Raw genomic sequence first — 9,514 nt, forward strand, 5'->3', positions numbered from 1 at the left:
ATCAGGTAAGTCTTTGGGGGTGATTTGTATTGTCCTTGTTTTTCCCTTAGGGGCGGGGGTGTTCTTGTCTCCCCCAGGTGTTGAAGAATGGCCTGGAGATGCTGGATTCGCGATGGAGTAAAGGAATGCAGCCCCGGTTGGTGAGTTCAGCGCGGCTCTGCGAGGTGCGTGGCAATGCACCTGAGAAGGCTTCTCTCTTCCAGATCGACGATGTGCTGGATCAAGGATTCATGTAAGAGTTTTGTTCTGACCTCTTCTCCTTCTCCTTTTCTTGTTCCAGGTGTTCCAGGGCTGAAGTGGGCGTGGCTGAAGACTGGAGCTGCTGAAGACACGGTGAGCGTTACGCTGCAGCAAGCAGAATAACGCGAAGCACGTGTGGCTGTCCGGGTGTGGCTTAAATAGCCTTGGAAGAAGTCCCAGGTAAGTATTCTTCCACAGCCCCACCCGAGAGGAAAGGAGTCCCTGAGGTAAAGTAGTCCCTTTAAGCCTCATTTGGCTTGTGGCTTCGTGCAGCATGGTCTGCAGCAGGTAGGTATGCAGCATGGTCTGCAACAGGTAAGATTTCTGTAATGAGCCTGGCGCCCATGGCGCCAGGACTGACTTTATTCTTATGAGCCTTGCGCCATAGGCGCCAGGACTGTAGCCAAAGAGCCCCTAACTGGGGATTTTGGGCATGTTTCAAGTGGCATGATGCCTGCTTCTGGGGTTGCTGGGCCTGGTCTGGCTTTCCGGGGGCAGGCATCGTGACACCACTTCAAGAACAAAATCAACGACATCCGACAAACCATACAAAATAGACCAACCAACCATAACATCCAAAAAACCGAACATAACACAGAACCACAACACAAACACCAAAACTTTCCTGAAATATCGGCAGAGGCTTTCATCATGCTGGTGAAACACAGCAAGAAATCCGGTTCACCCATGCCCACCTGACATCTACAAATCAATCCTTGCACAATGAACACCATCAGAATATTACAGAAACCTGCTAAACCTCTCACTAGCAACAGGAACCATACCAAAAACATTCAAATCAGCATACATCCAACCACTCTTAAAAAACACAAGTGGCGACGTAGAAGACCTCCCCAACTACAGGCCGATCTCGAACATTCCCTACCCAGCAAAACTCCTTGGGCCTCATTACGACCCAGGCGGTAAGGGGTTTACGGCAGCGTAAACAGCGCCGACCCTTACCGCCTGAGTACGAGGTCCCTTAGCGCCATGGAGCTTTTAACACCTGCTTTTAGCAGGTGTTAAAATCCATGGCGCTAAGGGACCATGGAGTTAATTACGCCACCGTAATTTACGGTGGCGTAATTAACGCCTTCCCCACTCCCATTATGCCCTATGGGGCAAAAATGGGAATGGGGAAGGGTAAATGGGGATTGGGGACTTACCGCCCCGCCATGGTCGGAATGGGGCGGTAAGTCCGCCAACCACCATGGCGTAAACGTAGTTTACGCCATTGTGGTAAAGTCACGGCCCAGGCAGTAACTTACCGCCTGGGTCGTAATGAGGCCCCTTGAAATCTACATCTACAAATGAACCCAAGCACACATAGAAAAACACCACCTGTTGGACCCAGCACAAGTTGGCTTCAGACCTGTAAGAGGAACAGAAACAGCACTATTGTCCACCTGGGATGACCTAAAAACAAACGCAGACTCCGACAAAACCACAGCCCTGATCCTGCTCGACCTCTCTGCAGCCTTTGACACAGTTAGCCATGACACCCTAACCAAAAGACTAGAATACATAGGCATAACAGCCACAGCACTAGCCTGGACTAAATCTTTCCTAGCAGACATAACAGAAACCGTTTGGTTAAAACCCTTCAAATCCACACCACGAGCCAACGACTGTAGAGTACCACAAGGGTCATCACTATCACCACTGTACTTCAACATCTACCAAACTGCACTAATCAGAATTTTCAAAAAAATACAAAGTTACATGCTACAACTACTCAGATGACACTCAAATCATCTACAAAATCGAAGACAACCTAGCCGATCACTCAACCCTGATCGAGTGTCTAAAAGAAGGCTTTAATTGAATGAAGGACATTTTGGCACGGGACGCAGTGAAGGAAAGATGGATCTGGGATTTAATCCATGAAATTATTCACAAGACATTTAGAATACTAGTGGGAAACAGTGCAACTAGCCCTGATTTGAAAAAGATGATTTAGTCATCGAAACGCGTGTAATCACAAAGGGCACCAGAATATCTCATAATAAACCACAAGATGTGGAGTTTCTGAACACTGTAAAGGGAGTCTTTTGTCATCCTTTTCAGTTATCTGTGGGCGCTTGGGTACAAGCTAATGTAACACCCCATAGAGTTTCATTTTTCAAAACGAAGGTGAGGAACCAAGGACTCCGTTGTTACTTTTCCATGCGACCCTGAAAAGTCATACCAGCAATATAACCAAGGGCGCTGAGGTCCAGCAACAGGATAACCCCACCGAAAGAGTTCCTCAAAAGATATACTTTTAATTGAATGAATGCCAACAACTTGAAAATCAACCCAGGAAAGACAGAAATCATGATTATATCCAAAAATCAAGAGAACACCACCTATATTCCATGGCCAACGGAAATGGGAACCACACCATCTCCATTTAAGGTAGTAAAAAATCTGGGAGTCCTGATGAAAAACATCCTAACCTTAGAACCACAAATAAATGCAATAATCAAGAAATGCTTCTTCCTCCTTCACACAGCAAGAAGAATCTTACCTTTCCTCGCATTCACCCACAAGATACTCGCAATCATCACCCTAATCATGTCAAGGATCGACTATGCAAACAACCTCTATCTCGGAACACCAGAATACCTCCTGAAGAAACTACAACGGATCCAAAATGCAGCAGCCAGACTCCTCCTCAAACTAGCCAGAAGAGACCACATCAATCCAGCCGTAAAAACACTGCACTGGCTCCCAGTCAAACATCACATCACCTTCAAAACAATGTGCATAACACACAGGGCAATCAGCGGACAAGGAGCTGAATTCCTGCAAAAGAAACTAACAATTTGCAAGCCAACGAGACTCCTCAGATCAAGCAACGAAATCCGTCTGGAAGAAAAACCATAACTTAAGAAAAAACTTGGGGGCTCCTCCTTCTCCCACTTAACTGCAAAATCCCGGAACAACATCCCAAAAGAAATAAGAAACATCACGGACCACTTACAATTCAGAAAACGAATAAATACCTGGCTCTTCAACATCACAGATCCGAACTCAAAAACGTAAACCACCACACGGGAAACACAATGGAAAGGACGACAATGACAACATCTAGAACCGAATAAAGAAACTCTTACTACATAAAGAGAGATGACAGGACACAAACTACACCCATAAGAACAGAATCCAGGGTCCATAGCCAACCCCTAGCGAACATATCTTGGACGACTATGACAACATCTAGAACCAAATAAAGAAACTCTTACTACAACAAGAGAGGCGACACCCATAAGGACAGAATCCAGCTTCCCTAGCCAACTCCCAGCGAACAACCTTCACCCACTCGATAAATGCTACAATAGATCATACCTGTATAAAGTTGGGTGAACATTAGCACTTAGCCACACCAATTAATCTATGGATATTCGCAGGGGCATGGACCTAAGAGAGTGATGAATGCAGACAGACGTCGCCTCTGGACATAAGTGCAAGCATTAGCATTGTGACATACAAGGGGGTAGGAGTGGTAAGATGAATAAGCAACCGAATAAGATGATGAATGCCGAGCAGGCCTCAACACATGGAGGGAGTAAACCCGGGCTTACTGATGCTGCCCTCCTACTAGATTAGAAATGCTCTCTGGTCTAGACTGCAAAGGATGCACAAATTCCTGCCTGCCCGCCACATAGGCAACCGGTTGCCCAATTTGGGCAAGGTTATGTATATGAACGGATTCCATACTGGAAAGGGACCGTGAGTGTCGTACAGCCCCCGAGCTGGGCATAGAAACAGAGACGCCCAAACACCCCACCTGATTAGAAAAACGGATATTCAGCGCCTCACTTCAAGCAAGGTATGCCCACTTACCAACCCACTAACAACCTCACCCTCTCCATGCAACTATCAAAGTCTAACCAAACACAACCACAAACTTACAACACAACAATCCGCACAAACTTCACCACACTGCAACAACAAACAAAGCATGCATAGACCCGCACAACAGCACGCAACGCCTCCCGACAATATAACACCCCAAGACCAGCCAACGGAATTCCAGGCTGAGGCCGCCAACAGCACATCACTGCTCTCTTGCACTTCTCCAGCTCATCCCCACTAACTCCCCCACCCCTCCTTTCTTTCAGAAACGCTGGAGCGCCACTCCGGTGGTGATAGTGCACGGTACAAATATCCTTTAACATTAACATTTAACATTAATGTCTTACATGCAATGTCCTTTCTGTGTGCGTTGCTTTCACTCACGTTTTTCTTGTTTTCTTTTCTTTGCAGGGTCGGCTGGAGCCGTGATGCCGGGTAGTCGGATGGAATTGCCAAAGAACTCCGGATGAACTTTGCTGGACCAGGATACTGGATGGAACCACTAGGTGAGTGTTACGGGCTGCCGCGGGTCGGGCCGTTGTAAAAGGAGTAACTGTTTTCTTTCTTGCAGGAGCTGGTGCTGGTGAGCGTTACACTGCGGGAGCAGAGTAACGCGCAGCAAGGTCTGCACGCCTGGGTGTGGCTTACATAGCCAGCCACATCCAGAAACATGTCAGCAACCTACTGTGACTGCCTGGCACTAATTCTCCTCCATGTTGGAGGTACAGGAAGTGGTTGGGCGTCCTACCTACCCTAATGGCCAGGACGGGGTCCAGCTGACCCTTCCCTTAACCCTTTGTGGATTGATTATGTTATTCCTCCTGAAGTGTCGTGCCAGTTTATGTGCCCAAATGGGGACAGGTGTGCGTGTGTGGCTGCTGTAGGGTTAGTAGTTGTGACAGTTTCCTACAAACATGCTTTTACAGCCACGATACTGGTTGCAAAGCAACCCTTAGCACCGACAGACACTTGTTCCCTGGAGCATTGATGTAAAAACAAACTTTTTTTTACAGTTTTGAAAGGTTGACAAAACCTCCCCTGGACCCACCACAATTATTTTACCATGTGAATGTATAATTGTAGAGGCAGAAGCACAACTCCACTGCTTTTGAAGGATCACAGGGGTATGTGGCAATTTTGTTTTTGTTTTCAAATCTTTTTATTAAGGATTTCAGATGAGGAATCCCCAAACAAAAAGGCACTTCATCCTGTGATTCACAATGTGCATATGCTAATAATGTCTTATCCGGACATACAGTTCAGCTCAACAGATACACTTAGAACTTACAACAAAACATTCCCCCCACCTGCCCACCCCCCGACTTAATCTACTCCCTATCGCCAATTCACATCACCACATACACAACTCTCTACACAGTGAGTCTTCCATGAACTTTGATCACGAAATAGGTCCTCTCATGCCAAACTCAAGAGTCCCAGAGCTCTAAGCCTGGGGGGGAGGTGGGGGGAACATGTGTAATCTATATTCATGTCTTTAATATCTTGTATGTAAGAAGGATGCCCACTTAGTGAAAAATGATGCAATGGCGTTGTGTAAAATATAAGTAATTTTTTCACAAACAGGAAGTCGCCACATGTCACTTAACCAGTCATTTAGTGTTGGCAGTTGCTTGGATTTCCACTTGGGCATTCCTAGCTACCAGAAGCATTAGTCTCAGTAGCCGCAACGACTGTTGTTGGGTGCTTGCCAGTTTCTTGTTGAGATGACCACCAGCCCAGCAAGCAAAGTTGTGAAGATTTCGTACAGCAGAAAGTTTGTTATCTGCTTTAAAGTACCTATAACCTCTTTCCAGTATGGTCCCAGTTGGGGGCAGTTCCCCCACGCATCTATGTATGTGCCTGCCGCCCCACACCCTCGCCAGCATAGCCCAGATTCACCAGATCGTATATGCAACACTCTCTGTGGGCAAATATACCATCTTGCTATCATTTTATAGTTCTGCTCCATGTACTGCCCACTGACTGTTATTCTAATGGTCCCCAACCATATCTCATCCCATTGTTCCTGATCTAAATCCCTGCGCAAGTGCTTATGCCAGTCTTTTGTGTATGAATGCAGTTTGGTCAATGTATGTTGGTTGAGGCAGCTATATAACTGTGATATCGGGGCCTTAGAGCCACCATGGGTGAAGATCTACTTTTCAAATGTAGTGAGGGATCTTGTAGCTCCCTTTTTATTGCTCCTCTGTATGGCCCAATGTCGTAGATGTAAATGTGTGAATTGTTCTCCCTCGGTGATCCCAAAGGTGTTTTTGCAATCCGGGAAGAATTTGACATTACCCCCCTGAAACAAATGCACGATGTACTCGCAACCTCCCTCCTGCCAGGCTTAAAAGGAGTTATTTCCGTATGACTGTGTGAAACTGCTATTGTGGTGAATCAGTGTGGCCGGGCCTGGGAAAGATGTGAGTTCTAACCTCCTCGCCAGCGTATCCCAGACTCTAAATGCTATGGCTGTGGATGGGAGTTCATACAGGTTGATGGGGCGGTCTTGACTGGGAATCCACTGCATATATTGTAAAGGCCTACCCGCTACCTATTCCTCCACCCACTTCCATGGTTTTGAAGGGGAGTGGTCCACCCAGTCCCGCAAGACTTACCGTTCTGCTGCCTGATAATGGGCCTCATTACGACCCAGGCGGTAATCGTCCGTCATTACCGCCATGGCGTAATGAGCGTTTACGCCGTGGGCCGATGGCGTAAAGAGCGCCACATTACGACCCATCGCGCACGAGCATTACGCCATGGCGGTAATGCAATTAACGCCATGGCGGAAAAGGCCCCTACCGGCATCGTAAAGCGAGCAAGGTGCACTTCCGCCACCGTAAGTAGCGGCCACCGTAAGTAGCGGCCACCGTAATTTGCGGCGGCCGTAAAAAGCAGAACCGGAAATAGCGTCATCGCGCCGGAACGGGAAACAGCCCATCGGCCATCTTTAAAAACACAATCCATTGCCATCCTACCGAACAACACCAGACCCAACCCTGACACCTGTCCCAACCTATCACCCACCCATCCAAGTACCCGAAAATGCCTAAAGCTGTGAAAAAGGCATGTGACCGCCAGCGCCAGGAGAGATTCAGCCGGGAGGAACTCTGCATGCTTACGGAGACCCTGCAAGACAACGCAGGTGTCGTTTTCTCCCCGGAAATGACCAGGACAGCGATAGGGAAGAAGAAGGCCATTTGGGCCCTGGTGGCTGAGCGCGTCAGCGCGGTGGGGACCGCACCCAACAGCAGTGCAGGAAGCGCTGGGATGACCTACGCATACGGGTCAGAGCCGTCATCTCTGCAAACCGCAACCTTGCCCTGGGTACCGGTGGAGGGTCGGAATCCCCCCTAAAACTCCAACCGTGGGAGGAGATCTGTGCAACCACGATTGGCATGGAATCCATTGAAGGCGTCGGAGGGATGGAAAGGGGAGCTCCGACATCAGGCGATGAAGGTAGGTGCCTCAAACAAGACATGCCATAGTCACTGCAGTCCAATCATGTGTAGCACAAGGTTGCCCTAGAGTGTAAATGCAACACATATCAACACTGCCCATAGCCACATGCAAGCACCACCCTGTATACACTGCTGGCACCCGCATACCTGCATCCACATTCCACACTAAAAGGAGACAACCTGCATGGCACTGCCTGAAATCTGCCTCATCTACTGACCAGAATAATGTCAATCAATGTCATTCCAAAGTCCGCAGACCCATCAATAACGCCCTCCCTCCTTTGCTCCACCACAGGCACAGATTCACACCCAGAGGACCAGGACACCCCTGCGCCGAAGAGAGCCAAGAAGGCCATCAATAACGTCCCTGCACCCTCAACCTCAGCTGCAGTGAGGCAGACCCCACTACAAGCAGGTCCCACTGCAAGCATACCGGACGTCCCACCGGCAAGCACCCCTGTAGGCAGCAGGCCAGCAGCAGCTGCTCCACCTCCACCGACATTGCCTGCCACAGAAGGCACGGGGTCAGCGGCCAGCAGCAACATCGGTGAGACAGCTGCAACAGCTGCATGTTCAGACTCAGACATGGAGCACGAGGTCAGAAGCCCCACTGGCCTACTACATTCCCCCTGTTTCTCAGACGCCAGCCCCCATGAGGATCACACACAGGGGCACACAGAGGTAGAGGAGTGGCCTTCCACCCCATGCCCTGTCCACACTCCACAGGAGGGGAGCAGCCCCTCCATCACTCCACCAGCACTGGCCATGGGCCATCAGGGCCAGCAGTCCCTCGAGGACATCACGGAACGGCAGCATCAACTGTCCACGATGCTGAATGAGCATGCCACGGAATGTGTGGGGGCTGGGTCTACCATTGAACAGGCCACGGAGACCCTAAGGGCCGAAGTAGCACAGAGCACTGCCACCCTGAGGGATGCCATGCAGGCCATGTCCAGGGACATCTGTGCGGAACTTGCCGCCTTGCGTCGTGCGCTCACTGAGCACACCCACACCCTACAGGACGTGCATGCACAGGGGCAGCCAGGGACATCCTCCACTGCCAGTTCTGCACAGAGCAGCCCTGTGCGACGTTCCGGACGTAACCTGCGCTCCGCAGCCAGGGGTGCCCCGGGGGCCGGGAGAGGGGGCTTGTAACAGCCTGTGGCCACTGTCACAGGCATCTGTTGACACCTAGAGGGGGTGTGTTGGGGTGTGCAGGGGGGAGGTGGGAGGGGGTGTGTTGGGGTGTGCAGGGGGGAGGTGGGAGGGGGTGTGTTGGGGTGTGCAGGGGGGAGGTGGGAGGGGGTGTGACACGACATTTCATAGTTTCAATACACTTTTTTCTTTCAAAAAAAGTAATGTGTGGACATTTTCATTGCGTATGTGTGCTTTATTGGTGTACAGTCCACAGTGTGCATGTCCCAGAGACACACAGTGCCCCAAGTGCAGTCTCCATGTGATAAACACCAGCCGTGTGTGCTAGAAGCAGTGGTCGATGATACTTTGGCGCATTGCACGCCCCTCCTGTGCATCGCCTCCTCCATGGGGTGCCGCCCCATCTGCACCCTCCTCATCCTCATCGTCAGGTGGTTGCAGTTCTGCGTCAGGGGGCAGGGGCACATTCCGTCTGACGCACATATTGTGTAGCATGACACATGCCATGACGATCTTTGCCACCTTCTCATGGCCATACAGGAGTGCCCCACCAGACCTGCTGAGGCTTCGGAACCGTGCCTTCAATAGGCCGAATGTCTGCTCTATGACCACACGAGTACGTGTATGTGCACGGTTGAAGTCCTCCTTGTGCTGGTTCTGCGGGTTCCGGACTGGTGTAAGGAGCCACCTCTTCAGGGGATAGCCTGCATCACCTGTATGTAGGCGAGAATGTATGTGTCAGTCATGTGGTCTGATCAGGAACATGATGTTCCACCATGGCTCGCATCCAACTGTTACTTTGGCTCACTTCT

This window comes from Ambystoma mexicanum, chromosome 8, assembly GCF_040938575.1.
Source record: "Ambystoma mexicanum isolate Mex_15411 chromosome 8, UKY_AmexF1_1, whole genome shotgun sequence".
In the NCBI taxonomy this organism is placed as follows: Eukaryota; Metazoa; Chordata; class Amphibia; order Caudata; family Ambystomatidae; genus Ambystoma; species Ambystoma mexicanum.